The 18,605-nt window shown below is 40.8% G+C and overlaps 5 non-coding genes across 5 annotated transcripts; all 5 read right to left on the bottom strand.

Moving 5' to 3' along the window:
- Window positions 1-3,985: 3,985 nt before the first annotated feature.
- Window positions 3,986-4,057, bottom strand: trnal-caa (transfer RNA leucine (anticodon CAA)). The gene has a single exon. It is a non-coding gene; the product is annotated as a tRNA-Leu (tRNA).
- A 1,535-nt stretch (window positions 4,058-5,592) lies between these two features.
- Window positions 5,593-5,665, bottom strand: trnar-ccu (transfer RNA arginine (anticodon CCU)). The gene has a single exon. It is a non-coding gene; the product is annotated as a tRNA-Arg (tRNA).
- A 1,131-nt stretch (window positions 5,666-6,796) lies between these two features.
- On the bottom strand, window positions 6,797-6,869 carry trnar-ccu (transfer RNA arginine (anticodon CCU)). Its single transcript has one exon. It is a non-coding gene; the product is annotated as a tRNA-Arg (tRNA).
- Window positions 6,870-14,753: 7,884 nt separating this feature from the next.
- Window positions 14,754-14,826, bottom strand: trnar-ccu (transfer RNA arginine (anticodon CCU)). The gene has a single exon. It is a non-coding gene; the product is annotated as a tRNA-Arg (tRNA).
- Window positions 14,827-15,355: 529 nt separating this feature from the next.
- On the bottom strand, window positions 15,356-15,428 carry trnar-ccu (transfer RNA arginine (anticodon CCU)). The gene has a single exon. It is a non-coding gene; the product is annotated as a tRNA-Arg (tRNA).
- Between the last annotated feature and the right edge of the window lie 3,177 nt (window positions 15,429-18,605).

Genomic DNA, 18,605 nt, shown 5'->3' with positions numbered 1-18,605 from the left:
GAGAAAGGAATTTGAAATATACAAAAATTGCATTCCCAAGCTGATATGCATCTGGAATTGTACAGTAGGTGAATATGTACTTTCTGTATCTGGTTCACTTTACTAAAAGGTTGTAAAGGCCCTAAGTCAGCTTACAAAACACAGTTAGCAGAGGATAGTTTCGAACCATCGACCTTTGGGTTATGGGCCCAGCACGCTTCCGCTGAGCCACTCTGCTGTCAACCACCCCAGATGGGACTCGAACCCTTTGGGTAACACAATAATGACAATAAAAGCAGTTAGTATAGTAAGATGGAGGAAAGCATTTGAAAGAGCAGAGAAAAGAATGTGAAATATACAAAAATTGCATTCCCAAGCTCATATGCATCTGGAATTGTACAGTAGGTGAATATGTACTTTCTGTATCTGGTTCACTTTACTAAAAGGTTGTAAAGGCCCTAAGTCAGCTTACAAAACACAGTTAGCAGAGGATGGTTTCGATCCATCGACTTCTGGGTTATGGGCCCAGCACGCTTCCGCTGCGCCACTCTGCTTTGAACCACACCAGATTGGACTCGAACCCTTTGGGTAATACAACTGCTCATACTGAACCAAAACCCAAAACTTTTAAATGTGGATTATTAAACATCAGATCTCTCTCTTCTAAATCTTTGTTAGTAAATGACTTGATAAATGATCATCAAATTGGTTCATTTTGTCTCACTGAAACGTGGTTGCAGCAGGAAGAATATGTCAGTTTAAATGAGTCAACCCCCCAAAGTCATATTAATTATCATGTTCCTAGATGCACAGGCCGAGGTGGAGGAGTAGCAGCAATATTTCACTCTAGCTTATCAATAATTCCTAGACCTAAACATAGTTATACCTCATTTGAGAGTCTTACTCTTAGCCTTTCACACCCAAACTGGAAAACTCAAAAACCACTATTATTTGTTATCGTGTACCGTCCTCCAGTCCCTTATTCAGAGTTTTTGATTGAATTTTCTGATTTTCTATCTGATTTAGTGCTTAGTACAGATAAAGTCATTATAGTGGGTGACTTTAACATTCATGTAGATGCTGACAGTAACTGTCTGAGCACTGCGTTTAATTCATTATTAGATTCAATTGGTTTTTCCCAAAATGTAAATAAACCCACTCATTGTTTTAGTCACACGTTAGACTTTGTCCTTACATATGGCATTGAAACTGATAATTTAATAGTATTTCCTCATAATTCTCTTCTGTCTGACCATTTTCTAATAACATTTGAATTTACAATAACGGACTATACAGCAGTTAGGAAAAAATTCCACTACAGCAGATGTTTATCTGAAAATGCTGTGAATACATTTAAAGAAATTATTTCTTCATCTTTTTCACCACCATGTGTCAATACTATGGTGAGTAGCCATCTTACTCCTGTGCAAATTGATTATTTAGTTGACGATTCTGCCGCCTCACTGCGTAGGATACTAGATACAGTTGCCCCTTTGAAATAGAAGGCAGTGAATCAGAGGAGCCGACCTCCATGGTACAATTCACAAATGCACAGCTTAAAGCAGGCAACACGAAAGTTAGAGAGGAAGTGGCGTTCCACTAATTTAGAAGAATCCCGGTTAGCCTGGAAAAACAGTTTAAAAACATACAAAAAAGCTCTCCGTGATGCCAGAACAGCATATTATTCCGCATTAATAGAGGAAAACAAGAACAACCCCCGGTTTCTGTTCAGCACTGTAGCCAGGCTGACTAAGAGCCATAGTTCTGTTGAGCCTAGTATTCCCTTAACTTTGAGCAGCAATGACTTTATGACTTTCTTTACTAGTAAAATTGTAGCCATTAGGGAAAAGATTCACCAGATCCTCCCTACAAATATTACGGCTAGATCTTCATGTACAACAGCTATAGAATCCTCAATAAGGCCCCAATCCATCTTAGACTGCTTTTCACCCATAGATCTCACTGAGCTAAGTTCAACTACCGCCTCCTCAAAACTAACAACATGTCTTTTAGACCCTGTTCCAACCAAATTGCTTAAAGATGTTCTACCTTTAATAGACACTTTCATATTAGATTTGATTAACCTATCTTTAGAAACTGGCTATGTACCAAAGGCCTATAAAGTTGCTGTAATCAAACCATTACTTAAAAAACCTTGTCTTGATCCAGGGGATTTAGCCAACTATAGACCAATATCAAATCTCCCGTTTATTTCTAAAATCCTTGAAAAAGTAGTTGCAAAACAATTATGTGATCACCTTTACAGGAATAATTTGTATGAAGACTTTCAGTCAGGATTTAGAGCTCATCACAGTACAGAAACAGCACTGGTAAAAGTCTCCAATGATCTTCTCCTGGCTTCAGATAATGGACTTGTGTCTGTACTCGTCTTACTAGACCTTAGTGCCGCATTTGACACCATTGACCACAACATTTTATTACAAAGACTAGAACATGGATTTGGGATTAAAGGAACCACATTACATTGGTTTAAATCTTATCTGTCAGACAGATTCCAACTTGTTCATGTTAATGATGACTCTTCTTTATGCACCAAAGTCAGCTATGGAGTTCCACAGGGCTCTGTGTTAGGACCAATACTTTTTAATCTCTACATGTCACCTTTAGGCAAAATCATTAGGAAACATTCCATAAACTTCCACTGATATGCAGATGATACCCAGCTCTATTTATCTGTGAAACCAGAAGATACTAACCAATTAGTCAAATTTGAAGCATGTCTAAAAGACATAAAGAACTGGATGTCCTACAATTTCCTACTTCTAAATTCAGACAAAACTGAAATCATCCTCTTTGGGCCTAAAAACATGAGAAATATGCTGTCTAACAATATAGTTACTCTAGATGACATAACTTTGGCCTCTAGTACTACGGTGAGGAACCTTGGAGTTATCTTTGACCAAGATTTGGCGTTTACGTCACATAAAAGACAAATGTCTAGAACAGCCTTCTTCCACCTACGGAACATTGCTAAAATTAGAAGCATCCTGTCTCAAAGTGATGCCGAAAAACTGGTCCATGCATTTGTTACTTCTAGGTTGGACTACTGTAATTCCCTACTTCTGGGGTGTCCTAATAACTCTCTAAAAAGCCTTCAATTAATCCAAAATGCTGCAGCAAGAGTGCTGACTGGATTAGGAAAGAGAGATCATATTTCACCTTCACTAGCTTCTCTTCATTGGCTTCCCATAAAATCTAGAATAGAGTTCAAAACCCTCCTCCTTACATACAAAGCTCTTAATGGTCAAGCTCCATCATATTTAAAAGATCTCATAGTCCTGTATCGCCCAATTAGACCACTTCGATCCCAAAATACTGGCCTACTTGTGGTTCCCAGAGTTTGCAAAAGTAGAATGGGAGGCAGAGCCTTTAGCTATCAAGCTCCTCTCCTGTGGAACCAGCTTCCAATCCAAATTCGGGGAGCAGACACCCTCTCTACTTTTAAGACTAGGCTTAAAACTTTCCTTTTTGATAAAGCTTATAGTTAAAAATCCTCACTCAACGCCAGTGCCTTATCCATTAGGCCACTGGGGCATCTCAAACACCTTTACTCATCAGTTCTTCCACCAAACAGTTGCTTCCTAGACAGAGCATAATGTGAGACATGCCATGTTGGCTTTGGGTAACACAATAATGGCCCCAAATGCAGTAGATATAGTGAGTAGAAGGGAAATTTTTAAAAGTGCAAAGAAAAAGATGTGAAACACGTAGAAACTAGATTGCCATGCTGATATGAAACTGGCATTGTACCCCAGATTGGACTCGAACCCTTTGGGTAGCACAATAATGACAATAAAAGCAGTTAGTATAGTAAGATGGAGGAAAGCATTTGAAAGAGCAGAGAAAAGAATGTGAAATATACAATAATTGCATTCCCAAGCGGATATGCATCTGGAATTGTACAGTAGGTGAATATGTACTTTCTGTATCTGGTTCACTTTACTAAGAGGTTGTAAAGGCCCTAAGTCAGCTTACAAAACACAGTTAGCAGAGGATGGTTTCGATCCATCGACCTCTGGGTTTTGGGCCCAGCACGCTTCCGCTGCGCCACTCTGCTTTCAACCACACCAGATTGGAGTCGAACCCTTTGGGTAACACAATAATGACAATAAAAGCAGTTAGTATAGTAAGATGGAGGAAAGCATTTGAAAGAGCAGAGAAAAGAATGTGAAATATACAAAAATTGCATTCCCAAGCTGATATGCATCTGGAATTGTACAGTAGGCGAATATGTATTTTCTGTATCTGGTTCACTTTACTAAAAGGTTGTAAAGGCCCTAAGTCAGCTTACAAAACACAGTTAGCAGAGGATGGTTTCGATCCATCGACCTCTGGGTTATGGGCCCAGCACGCTTCCGCTGCGCCACTCTGCTTTCAACCACGCCAGATTGGACTCGAACCCTTTGGGTAACACAATAATGACAATAAAAGCAGTTAGTATAGTAAGATGGAGGAAAGCATTTGAAAGAGCAGAGAAAAGAATGTGAAATATACAAAAATTGCATTCCCAAGCTGATATGCATCTGGAATATTACAGTAGGTGAATATGTACTTTCTGTATCTGGATCACTTTACTTAAAGGTTGTAAGGGCCCTAAGTCAGCTTACAAAACACAGTTAGCAAAGGATGGTTTCAATCTATTGACCTCTGGGTTATGGGCCCAGCACGCTTCTGCTGCGCCACTCTGCTGTCAACCACCCCAGATGGGACTCGAACCCACAATCCCTGGCTTAGGAGGCCAGTGCATTATCCATTAGGCCACTGGGGAATCACAAACACCTTTACTCCTCAGTTCTTCCAACTAACAGTTGCTTCCTATATAGAGCATAATGTGAAACATGCCATGTTGGCTTTGGGTAACACAGTAATGGCCCCAAATGCAGTAGATATAGTGAGTAGAAGGGGAAAGATGTGAAATACGTAGAAAATAGATTGCCATGCTGAGATGAAACTGGCATTGTACACCAGATTGGACTCGAACCCTTTGGGTAACACAATAATGACAATAAAAGCAGTTAGTATAGTAAGATGGACGAAAGCATTTGAAAGAGCAGAGAAAGGAATTTGAAATATACAAAAATTGCATTCCCAAGCTGATATGCATCTGGAATTGTACAGTAGATGAATATGTACTGTCCTTATCTGGTTCATTTTACTAAGACATTGTAAAGGCTCTAAATCACTTTACAAAACACAGTTAGCAGAGGATGGATTCAATCCATCGACCTCTGGGTTATGGGCCCAGCACACTTCTGCTGCGCCAATCTGCTTTCAACCAAACCAGATTGGACTCGAACCCTTTGGGTAACACAATAATGACAATAAAAGCAGTTAGTATAGTAAGATTGAGGAAAGCATTTGAAAGAGCAGAGAAAAGAATGTGAAATATACAAAAATTGCATTCCCAAGCTGATATGCATCTGGAATTGTACAGTAGGTGAATATGTACATTCTGTATCTGGTTCACTTTACTAAAAAGTTGCAAAGGCCCTAAGTCAGCTTACAAAACACAGTTAGCAGAGGATGGTTTCGATCCATCGACCTCTGGGTTATGGGCCCAGCACGCTTCCGCTGCGCCACTCTGCTGTCAACCACCCCAGATGGGACTTGAACCCACAATCCCTGGCTTAGGAGGCCAGTGCCTTATCCATTAGGCCACTGGGGCCTCTCAAACACCTTTACTCATCAGTTCTTCCACCAAACAGTTGCTTCCTAGACAGAGCATAATGTGAGACATGCCATGTTGGCTTTGGGTAACACAATAATGGCCCCAAATGCAGTAGATATAGTGAGTAGAAGGGAAATTTTTAAAAGTGCAAAGAAAAAGATGTGAAACACATAGAAACTAGATTGCCATGCTGATATGAAACTGGCATTGTACCCCAGATTGGACTCGAACCCTTTGGGTAACACAATAATGACAATAAAAGCAGTTAGTATAGTAAGATGGAGGAAAGCATTTGAAAGAGCAGAGAAAAGAATGTGAAATATACAATAATTGCATTCCCAAGCTGATATGCATCTGGAATTGTATAGTAGGTGAATATGTACTTTCTGTATCTGGTTCACTTTACTAAGAGGTTGTAAAGGCCCTAAGTCAGCTTACAAAACACAGTTAGCAGAGGATGGTTTCGATCCATCGACCTCTGGGTTATGGGCCCAGCACGCTTCCGCTGCGCCACTCTGCTGTCAACCACCCCAGATGGGACTTGAACCGACAATCCCTGGCTTAGGAGGCCAGTGCCTTATCCGTTAGGTCACTGGGGCCTCTCAAACACCTTTACTCATCAGTTCTTCCACCAAACAGTTGCTTCCTAGACAGAGCATAATGTGAGACATGCCATGTTGGCTTTGGGTAACACAATAATGGCCCCAAATGCAGTAGATATAGTGAGTAGAAGGGAAATTTTTAAAAGTGCAAAGAAAAAGATGTGAAACACGTAGAAACTAGATTGCCATGCTGATATGAAACTGGCATTGTACCCCAGATTGGACTCGAACCCTTTGGGTAGCACAATAATGACAATAAAAGCAGTTAGTATAGTAAGATGGAGGAAAGCATTTGAAAGAGCAGAGAAAAGAATGTGAAATATACAATAATTGCATTCCCAAGCTGATATGCATCTGGAATTGTATAGTAGGTGAATATGTACTTTCTGTATCTGGTTCACTTTACTAAGAGGTTGTAAAGGCCCTAAGTCAGCTTACAAAACACAGTTAGCAGAGGATGGTTCCGATCCATCGACCTCTGGGTTATGGGCCCAGCACGCTTCCGCTGCGCCACTCTGCTGTCAACCACCCCAGATGGGACTTGAACCCACAATCCCTGGCTTAGGAGGCCAGTGCCTTATCCATTAGGCCACTGGGGCATCTCAATCACCTTTACTCATCAGTTCTTCCACCAAACAGTTGCTTCCTATACAGAGCATAATGTGAGACATGCCATGTTGGCTTTGGGTAACACAATAATGGCCCCATATGCAGTAGATATAGTGAGTTCAATTCAATTCAACTTTATTTATATAGTGCCAATTCACAACAAAGTCATCTCAGGGCACTTTACAGAATAAAGTAAAGATTATAAAGATATATAAAGAGAACCCAACAATTCCCCCTGGAGCAAGCCATAGGCAACAGTGGAGAGGAAAAACTCCCTTTAACGGAAGAAACCTCCAGCAGAACCAGGCTCAGGGTGGACGGCCATTTGCCTCGACCGGTTGGGGTGAGTGGAAAGGGGAGAGGGAAAAGAACAGAGCAACAAAAAGCAACAACAAAACATTGGGCAGATTGGTAGGACCAGTAGCTTCACGCTGGAAGACACACAGCTTCAAAGCCGGGGGACACCTGCAGAAAGGGACAGAGAGAAGGGGACAGAGGATGACAAAGACAACTACGGGAGAGAACACACAGAGTTAATGACATGCAGTGGTGACAATTGCGGGATGAGAGGAGAGGAGAGATGGTCAAGAGGAGGAAAGGAGCTCAGTGCATTGGGGGGTGGGTCCCCCAGCAGTCTAAGCCTATGGCAGCATAACTATAAATAACTATATGCTTTATTAAAAAGGAAGGTTTTAAGCCTAGACTTAAAAGTAGAGAGGCTGTCTGCTTCCCGAATCTGAACTGGGAGCTGGTTTCACAAGAGAGGAGCTTGATAGCTAAAGGCTCTACCTCCCATTCTACTTTTGGAAATTCTGGGAACCACAAGTAGGCCTGCATTCTGAGAGCAAAGTGGTCTACTGGGATGATATGGTGCTATGAGGTCTTCTAAATATGATGGAGCCTGACCATTCAGAGCTTTATATGTAAGAAGCAGGGTTTCAAATTCTATTCTACATTTAATTGGAAGCCAATGGAGAGAAGCTAGTGAAGGTGAAATATGATCTCTCTTGCTAGTTCCAGTCAGCACTCTTGCTGCAGCATTTTGGATTAATTGCAGGCTCTTTAGGGAGTTACTGGGGCATCCTGAAAGTAGGGAATTACAGTAGTCAAACCTAGAGGTAACAAATGCATGGACCAGTTTTTCGGCATCACTTTGAGACAGGATGCTCCTAATTTTGGCAATGTTCCGTAGGTGGAAGAAGGCTGTTCTAGAGATTTGTTTTATATGTGAGTTAAAGGACAGATCCTGATCAAACATAACTCCAAGGTTCCTTGCAGTAGTACTGGAGGCCAGGCTTATGCCATCTAGTGTAACAATATGGTTGGACATCATATCTCTGAGATTTTTGGGCCCAAATACTATGAATTCAGTTTTGTCTGAGTTTAAAAGTAAAAAATTGTGGGACATCCAGGCCTTTATGTCTTGTAGGCATGCTTGAAGCTTTATTAACTGATTATTTTCATCTGGTTCCATATATAAATATAGCTGGGTATCATCAGCATAACAGTGGAAGGGATATTTTTAAAAGTGCAAAGAAAAAGATGTGAAACACGTAGAAACTAGATTGCCATGCTGATATGAAACTGGCATTGTACCCCAGATTGGACTCGAACCCTTTGGGTAACACAATAATGACAATAAAAGCAGTTAGTATAGTAAGATGGAGGAAAGCATTTGAAAGAGCAGAGAAAAGAATGTGAAATATACAAAAATTGCATTCCCAAGCTGATATGCATCTGGAATATTACAGTAGGTGAATATGTACTTTCTGTATCTGGATCACTTTACTTAAAGGTTGTAAAGGCCCTAAGTCAGCTTACAAAACACAGTTAGCAAAGGATGGTTTCAATCTATTGACCTCTGGGTTATGGGCCCAGCACGCTTCCGCTGCGCCACTCTGCTTTCAACCACGCCAGATTGGACTCGAACCCTTTGGGTAACACAATAATGACAATAAAAGCAGTTAGTATAGTAAGATGGAGGAAAGCATTTGAAAGAGCAGAGAAAAGAATGTGAAATATACAAAAATTGCATTCCCAAGCTGATATGCATCTGGAATATTACAGTAGGTGAATATGTACTTTCTGTATCTGGATCACTTTACTTAAAGGTTGTAAAGGCCCTAAGTCAGCTTACAAAACACAGTTAGCAAAGGATGGTTTCAATCTATTGACCTCTGGGTTATGGGCCCAGCACGCTTTTGCTGCGCCACTCTGCTGTCAACCACCCCAGATGGGACTCGAACCCACAATCCCTGGCTTAGGAGGCCAGTGCATTATCCATTAGGCCACTGGGGCATATTTCACATGGGGCAAAAAATTGTGGGACATCCAGGCCTTTATGTCTTGTAGGCATGCTTGAAGCTTTATTAACTGATTATTTTCATCTGGTTCCATATATAAATATAGCTGGGTATCATCAGCATAACAGTGGAAGGGATATTTTTAAAAGTGCAAAGAAAAAGATGTGAAACACGTAGAAACTAGATTGCCATGCTGATATGAAACTGGCATTGTACCCCAGATTGGACTCGAACCCTTTGGGTAACACAATAATGACAATAAAAGCAGTTAGTATAGTAAGATGGAGGAAAGCATTTGAAATACGTAGAAACTAGATTGCCATGCTGAGATGAAACTGGCATTGTACACCAGATTGGACTCGAACCCTTTGGGTAACACAATAATGGCCCCAAATGCAGTAGATATAGTGAGTAGAAGGGAAATTTTTAAAAGTGCAAAGAAAAAGATGTGAAACACATAGAAACTAGTTTCCAATGCTGATATGAAACTGGCATTGTACCCCAGATTGGACTCGAACCCTTTGGGTAACACAATAATGACAATAAAAGCAGTTAGTATAGTAAGATGGAGGGAACCATTTAAAAGAGCAGAGAAAGGAATTTGAAATATACAAAAATTGCATTCCCAAGCTTATATGCATCTGGAATTGTACAGGAGGTGAATATTTACTTTCTGTATCTGGTTCAGTTTACTAAAAGGTTGTAAAGGCCCTAAGTCAGCTTACAAAACACAGTTAGCAGAGGATGGTTTCGATCCATCGACCTCTGGGTTATGGGTCCAGCACGCTTCCGCTGTACCACTCTGCTGTCAACCACCCCAGATAGGACTTGAACCCACAATCCCTGGCTTAGGAGGCCAGTGCCTTATCCAATAGGCCACTGGGGCATCTCAAACACCTTTACTCATCAGTTCTTCCACCAAACAGTTGCTTCCTATACAGAGCATAATGTGAGCCATGCCATGTTGGCTTTGGGTAACACAATAATGGCCCCAAATGCAGTAGATATAGTGAGTAGAAGGGAAATTTTTAAAAGTGCAAAGAAAAAGATGTGAAACACGTAGAAACTAGAATGCCATGCTGATATGAAACTGGCATTGTACCCCAGATTGGACTCGAACCCTTTGGGTAACACAATAATGACAATAAAAGCAGTTAGTATAGTAAGATGGAGGAAAGCATTTGAAAGAGCAGAGAAAAGAATGTGAAATATACAAAAATTGCATTCCCAAGCTGATATGCATCTGGAATATTACAGTAGGTGAATATGTACTTTCTGTATCTGGTTCACTTTACTAAAAGGTTGTAAAGGCCCTAAGTCAGCTTACAAAACACAGTTAGCAGAGGATAGTTTCGAACCATCGACCTTTGGGTTATGGGCCCAGCACGCTTCCGCTGAGCCACTCTGCTGTCAACCACCCCAGATGGGACTCGAACCCTTTGGGTAACACAATAATGACAATAAAAGCAGTTAGTATAGTAAGATGGAGGAAAGCATTTGAAAGAGCAGAGAAAAGAATGTGAAATATACAAAAATTGCATTCCCAAGCTCATATGCATCTGGAATTGTACAGTAGGTGAATATGTACTTTCTGTATCTGGTTCACTTTACTAAAAGGTTGTAAAGGCCCTAAGTCAGCTTACAAAACACAGTTAGCAGAGGATGGTTTCGATCCATCGACCTCTGGGTTATGGGCCCAGCACGCTTCCGCTGCGCCACTCTGCTTTGAACCACACCAGATTGGACTCGAACCCTTTGGGTAATACAACTGCTCATACTGAACCAAAACCCAAAACTTTTAAATGTGGATTATTAAACATCAGATCTCTCTCTTCTAAATCTTTGTTAGTAAATGACTTGATAAATGATCATCAAATTGGTTTATTTTGTCTCACTGAAACGTGGTTGCAGCAGGAAGAATATGTCAGTTTAAATGAGTCAACCCCCCAAAGTCATATTAATTATCATGTTCCTAGATGCACAGGCCGAGGTGGAGGAGTAGCAGCAATATTTCACTCTAGCTTATCAATAATTCCTAGACCTAAACATAGTTATACCTCATTTGAGAGTCTTACTCTTAGCCTTTCACACCCAAACTGGAAAACTCAAAAACCACTATTATTTGTTATCGTGTACCGTCCTCCAGTCCCTTATTCAGAGTTTTTGATTGAATTTTCTGATTTTCTATCTGATTTAGTGCTTAGTACAGATAAAGTCATTATAGTGGGTGACTTTAACATTCATGTAGATGCTGACAGTAACTGTCTGAGCACTGCGTTTAATTCATTATTAGATTCAATTGGTTTTTCCCAAAATGTAAATAAACCCACTCATTGTTTTAGTCACACGTTAGACCTTGTCCTTACATATGGCATTGAAACTGATAATTTAATAGTATTTCCTCATAATTCTCTTCTGTCTGACCATTTTCTAATAACATTTGAATTTACAATAACGGACTATACAGCAGTTAGGAAAAAATTCCACTACAGCAGATGTTTATCTGAAAATGCTGTGAATACATTTAAAGAAATTATTTCTTCATCTTTTTCACCACCATGTGTCAATACTATGGTGAGTAGCCATCTTACTCCTGTGCAAATTGATTATTTAGTTGACGATTCTGCCGCCTCACTGCGTAGGATACTAGATACAGTTGCCCCTTTGAAATAGAAGGCAGTGAATCAGAGGAGCCGACCTCCATGGTACAATTCACAAATGCACAGCTTAAAGCAGGCAACACGAAAGCTAGAGAGGAAGTGGCGTTCCACTAATTTAGAAGAATCCCGGTTAGCCTGGAAAAACAGTTTAAAAACATACAAAAAAGCTCTCCGTGATGCCAGAACAGCATATTATTCCGCATTAATAGAGGAAAACAAGAACAACCCCCGGTTTCTGTTCAGCACTGTAGCCAGGCTGACTAAGAGCCATAGTTCTGTTGAGCCTAGTATTCCCTTAACTTTGAGCAGCAATGACTTTATGACTTTCTTTACTAGTAAAATTGTAGCCATTAGGGAAAAGATTCACCAGATCCTCCCTACAAATATTACGGCTAGATCTTCATGTACAACAGCTATAGAATCCTCAATAAGGCCCCAATCCATCTTAGACTGCTTTTCACCCATAGATCTCACTGAGCTAAGTTCAACTACCGCCTCCTCAAAACTAACAACATGTCTTTTAGACCCTGTTCCAACCAAATTGCTTAAAGATGTTCTACCTTTAATAGACACTTTCATATTAGATTTGATTAACCTATCTTTAGAAACTGGCTATGTACCAAAGGCCTATAAAGTTGCTGTAATCAAACCATTACTTAAAAAACCTTGTCTTGATCCAGGGGATTTAGCCAACTATAGACCAATATCAAATCTCCCGTTTATTTCTAAAATCCTTGAAAAAGTAGTTGCAAAACAATTATGTGATCACCTTTACAGGAATAATTTGTATGAAGACTTTCAGTCAGGATTTAGAGCTCATCACAGTACAGAAACAGCACTGGTAAAAGTCTCCAATGATCTTCTCCTGGCTTCAGATAATGGACTTGTGTCTGTACTCGTCTTACTAGACCTTAGTGCCGCATTTGACACCATTGACCACAACATTTTATTACAGAGACTAGAACATGGATTTGGGATTAAAGGAACCACATTACATTGGTTTAAATCTTATCTGTCAGACAGATTCCAACTTGTTCATGTTAATGATGACTCTTCTTTATGCACCAAAGTCAGCTATGGAGTTCCACAGGGCTCTGTGTTAGGACCAATACTTTTTAATCTCTACATGTCACCTTTAGGCAAAATCATTAGGAAACATTCCATAAACTTCCACTGATATGCAGATGATACCCAGCTCTATTTATCTGTGAAACCAGAAGATACTAACCAATTAGTCAAATTTGAAGCATGTCTAAAAGACATAAAGAACTGGATGTCCTACAATTTCCTACTTCTAAATTCAGACAAAACTGAAATCATCCTCTTTGGGCCTAAAAACATGAGAAATATGCTGTCTAACAATATAGTTACTCTAGATGACATAACTTTGGCCTCTAGTACTACGGTGAGGAACCTAGGAGTTATCTTTGACCAAGATTTGGCGTTTACGTCACATAAAAGACAAATGTCTAGAACAGACTTCTTCCACCTACGGAACATTGCTAAAATTAGAAGCATCCTGTCTCAAAGTGATGCCGAAAAACTTGTCCATGCATTTGTTACTTCTAGGTTGGACTACTGTAATTCCCTACTTCTGGGGTGTCCTAATAACTCTCTAAAAAGCCTTCAATTAATCCAAAATGCTGCAGCAAGAGTGCTGACTGGATTAGGAAAGAGAGATCATATTTCACCTTCACTAGCTTCTCTTCATTGGCTTCCCATAAAATCTAGAATAGAGTTCAAAACCCTCCTCCTTACATACAAAGCTCTTAATGGTCAAGCTCCATCATATTTAATAGATCTCATAGTCCTGTATCGCCCAATTAGACCACTTCGATCCCAAAATACTGGCCTACTTGTGGTTCCCAGAGTTTGCAAAAGTAGAATGGGAGGCAGAGCCTTTAGCTATCAAGCTCCTCTCCTGTGGAACCAGCTTCCAATCCAAATTCGGGGAGCAGACACCCTCTCTACTTTTAAGACTAGGCTTAAAACTTTCCTTTTTGATGAAGCTTATAGTTAAAAATCCTCACTCAACGCCAGTGCCTTATCCATTAGGCCACTGGGGCATCTCAAACACCTTTACTCATCAGTTCTTCCACCAAAAAGTTGCTTCCTAGACAGAGCATAATGTGAGACATGCCATGTTGGCTTTGGGTAACACAATAATGGCCCCAAATGCAGTAGATATAGTGAGTAGAAGGGAAATTTTTAAAAGTGCAAAGAAAAAGATGTGAAACACGTAGAAACTAGATTGCCATGCTGATATGAAACTGGCATTGTACCCCAGATTGGACTCGAACCCTTTGGGAAGCACAATAATGACAATAAAAGCAGTTAGTATAGTAAGATGGAGGAAAGCATTTGAAAGAGCAGAGAAAAGAATGTGAAATATACAATAATTGCATTCCCAAGCGGATATGCATCTGGAATTGTACAGTAGGTGAATATGTACTTTCTGTATCTGGTTCACTTTACTAAGAGGTTGTAAAGGCCCTAAGTCAGCTTACAAAACACAGTTAGCAGAGGATGGATTCGATCCATCGACCTCTGGGTTATGGGCCCAGCACACTTCTGCTGCGCCACTCTGCTTTCAACCAAACCAGATTGGACTCGAACCCTTTGGGTAACACAATAATGACAATAAAAGCAGTTAGTATAGTAAGATTGAGGAAAGCATTTGAAAGAGCAGAGAAAAGAATGTGAAATATACAAAAATTGCATTCCCAAGCTGATATGCATCTGGAATTGTACAGTAGGTGAATATGTACATTCTGTATCTGGTTCACTTTACTAAAAAGTTGCAAAGGCCCTAAGTCAGCTTACAAAACACAGTTAGCAGAGGATGGTTTCGATCCATCGACCTCTGGGTTATGGGCCCAGCACGCTTCCGCTGCGCCACTCTGCTGTCAACCACCCCAGATGGGACTTGAACCCACAATCCCTGGCTTAGGAGGCCAGTGCCTTATCCATTAGGCCACTGGGGCCTCTCAAACACCTTTACTCATCAGTTCTTCCACCAAACAGTTGCTTCCTAGACAGAGCATAATGTGAGACATGCCATGTTGGCTTTGGGTAACACAATAATGGCCCCAAATGCAGTAGATATAGTGAGTAGAAGGGAAATTTTTAAAAGTGCAAAGAAAAAGATGTGAAACACGTAGAAACTAGATTGCCATGCTGATATGAAACTGGCATTGTACCCCAGATTGGACTCGAACCCTTTGGGTAGCACAATAATGACAATAAAAGCAGTTAGTATAGTAAGATGGAGGAAAGCATTTGAAAGAGCAGAGAAAAGAATGTGAAATATACAATAATTGCATTCCCAAGCTGATATGCATCTGGAATTGTATAGTAGGTGAATATGTACTTTCTGTATCTGGTTCACTTTACTAAGAGGTTGTAAAGGCCCTAAGTCAGCTTACAAAACACAGTTAGCAGAGGATGGCTTCGATCCATCGACCTCTGGGTTATGGGCCCAGCACGCTTCCGCTGCGCCACTCTGCTGTCAACCACCCCAGATGGGACTTGAACCCACAATCCCTGGCTTAGGAGGCCAGTGCCTTATCCATTAGGCCACTGGGGCATCTCAATCACCTTTACTCATCAGTTCTTCCACCAAACAGTTGCTTCCTATACAGAGCATAATGTGAGACATGCCATGTTGGCTTTGGGTAACACAATAATGGCCCCATATGCAGTAGATATAGTGAGTTCAATTCAATTCAACTTTATTTATATAGTGCCAATTCACAACAAAGTCATCTCAGGGCACTTTACAGAATAAAGTCAAGATTATAAAGATATATAAAGAGAACCCAACAATTCCCCCTGGAGCAAGCCATAGGCAACAGTGGAGAGGAAAAACTCCCTTTAACGGAAGAAACCTCCAGCAGAACCAGGCTCAGGGTGGACGGCCATCAGCCTCGACCGGTTGGGGTGAGTGGAAAGGGGAGAGGGAAAAGAACAGAGCAACAAAAAGCAACAACAAAACATTGGGCAGATTGGTAGGACCAGTAGCTTCACGCTGGAAGACACACAGCTTCAAAGCCGGGGGACACCTGCAGAAAGGGACAGAGAGAAGGGGACAGAGGATGACAAAGACAACTACGGGAGAGAACACACAGAGTTAATGACATACAGTGGTGACAATTGCGGGATGAGAGGAGAGGAGAGATGGTCAAGAGGAGGAAAGGAGCTCAGTGCATTGGGGGGTGGGTCCCCCAGCAGTCTAAGCCTATGGCAGCATAACTATAAATAACTATATGCTTTATTAAAAAGGAAGGTTTTAAGCCTAGACTTAAAAGTAGAGAGGCTGTCTGCTTCCCGAATCTGAACTGGGAGCTGGTTTCACAAGAGAGGAGCTTGATAGCTAAAGGCTCTACCTCCCATTCTACTTTTGGAAATTCTGGGAACCACAAGTAGGCCTGCATTCTGAGAGCAAAGTGGTCTACTGGGATGATATGGTGCTATGAGGTCTTCTAAATATGATGGAGCCTGACCATTCAGAGCTTTATATGTAAGAAGCAGGGTTTCAAATTCTATTCTACATTTAATTGGAAGCCAATGGAGAGAAGCTAGTGAAGGTGAAATATGATCTCTCTTGCTAGTTCCAGTCAGCACTCTTGCTGCAGCATTTTGGATTAATTGCAGGCTCTTTAGGGAGTTACTGGGGCATCCTGAAAGTAGGGAATTACAGTAGTCAAACCTAGAGGTAACAAATGCATGGACCAGTTTTTCGGCATCACTTTGAGACAGGATGCTCCTAATTTTGGCAATGTTCCGTAGGTGGAAGAAGGCTGTTCTAGAGATTTGTTTTATATGTGAGTTAAAGGACAGATCCTGATCAAACATAACTCCAAGGTTCCTTGCAGTAGTACTGGAGGCCAGGCTTATGCCATCTAGTGTAACAATATGGTTGGACATCATATCTCTGAGATTTTTGGGCCCAAATACTATGAATTCAGTTTTGTCTGAGTTTAAAAGTAAAAAATTGTGGGACATCCAGGCCTTTATGTCTTGTAGGCATGCTTGAAGCTTTATTAACTGATTATTTTCATCTGGTTCCATATATAAATATAGCTGGGTATCATCAGCATAACAGTGGAAGGGATATTTTTAAAAGTGCAAAGAAAAAGATGTGAAACACGTAGAAACTAGATTGCCATGCTGATATGAAACTGGCATTGTACCCCAGATTGGACTCGAACCCTTTGGGTAACACAATAATGACAATAAAAGCAGTTAGTATAGTAAGATGGAGGAAAGCGTTTGAAAGAGCAGAGAAAAGACTGTGAAATATACAAAAATTGCATTCCCAAGCTGATATGCATCTGGAATATTACAGTAGGTGAATATGTACTTTCTGTATCTGGATCACTTTACTTAAAGGTTGTAAAGGCCCTAAGTCAGCTTACAAAACACAGTTAGCAAAGGATGGTTTCAATCTATTGACCTCTGGGTTATGGGCCCAGCACGCTTCCGCTGCGCCACTCTGCTTTCAACCACGCCAGATTGGACTCGAACCCTTTGGGTAACACAATAATGACAATAAAAGCAGTTAGTATAGTAAGATGGAGGAAAGCATTTGAAAGAGCAGAGAAAAGAATGTGAAATATACAAAAATTGCATTCCCAAGCTGATATGCATCTGGAATATTACAGTAGGTGAATATGTACTTTCTGTATCTGGATCACTTTACTTAAAGGTTGTAAAGGCCCTAAGTCAGCTTACAAAACACAGTTAGCAAAGGATGGTTTCAATCTATTGACCTCTGGGTTATGGGCCCAGCACGCTTTTGCTGCGCCACTCTGCTGTCAACCACCCCAGATGGGACTCGAACCCACAATCCCTGGCTTAGGAGGCCAGTGCATTATCCATTAGGCCACTGGGGCATCACAAACACCTTTACTCCTCAGTTCTTCCAACTAACAGTTGCTTCCTATACAGAGCATAATGTGAGACATGCCATGTTGGCTTTGGGTAACACAGTAATGGCCCCAAATGCAGTAGATATAGTGAGTAGAAGGGAAAAGATGTGAAATACGTAGAAACTAGATTGCCATGCTGAGATGAAACTGGCATTGTACACCAGATTGGACTCGAACCCTTTGGGTAACACAATAATGGCCCCAAATGCAGTAGATATAGTGAGTAGAAGGGAAATTTTTAAAAGTGCAAAGAAAAAGATGTGAAACACATAGAAACTAGTTTCCAATGCTGATATGAAACTGGCATTGTACCCCAGATTGGACTCGAACCCTTTGGGTAACACAATAATGACAATAAAAGCAGTTAGTATAGTAAGATGGAGGAAACCATTTAAAAGAGCAGAGAAAGGAATTTGAAATATACAAAAATTGCATTCCCAAGCTGATATGCATCTGGAATTGTACAGGAGGTGAATATTTACTTTCTGTATCTGGTTCAGTTTACTAAAAGGTTGCAAAGGCCCTAAGTCAGCTTACAAAACACAGTTAGCAGAGGATGGTTTCGATCCATCGATCTCTGGGTTATGGGTCCAGCACGCTTCCGCTGTACCACTCTGCTGTCAACCACCCCAGATAGGACTTGAACCCACAATCCCTGGCTTAGGAGGCCAGTGCCTTATCCAATAGGCCACTGGGGCATCTCAAACACCTTTACTCATCAGTTCTTCCACCAAACAGTTGCTTCCTATACAGAGCATAATGTGAGCCATGCCATGTTGGCTTTGGGTAACACAATAATGGCCCCAAATGCAGTAGATATAGTGAGTAGAAGG

Source organism: Channa argus, unplaced genomic scaffold (genome assembly GCF_033026475.1).
Source record: "Channa argus isolate prfri unplaced genomic scaffold, Channa argus male v1.0 Contig013, whole genome shotgun sequence".
In the NCBI taxonomy this organism is placed as follows: domain Eukaryota; kingdom Metazoa; phylum Chordata; class Actinopteri; order Anabantiformes; family Channidae; genus Channa; species Channa argus.
Note: the sequence above shows the minus strand (reverse complement) of the source record. Positions and strands in the feature narration are given on the sequence as shown.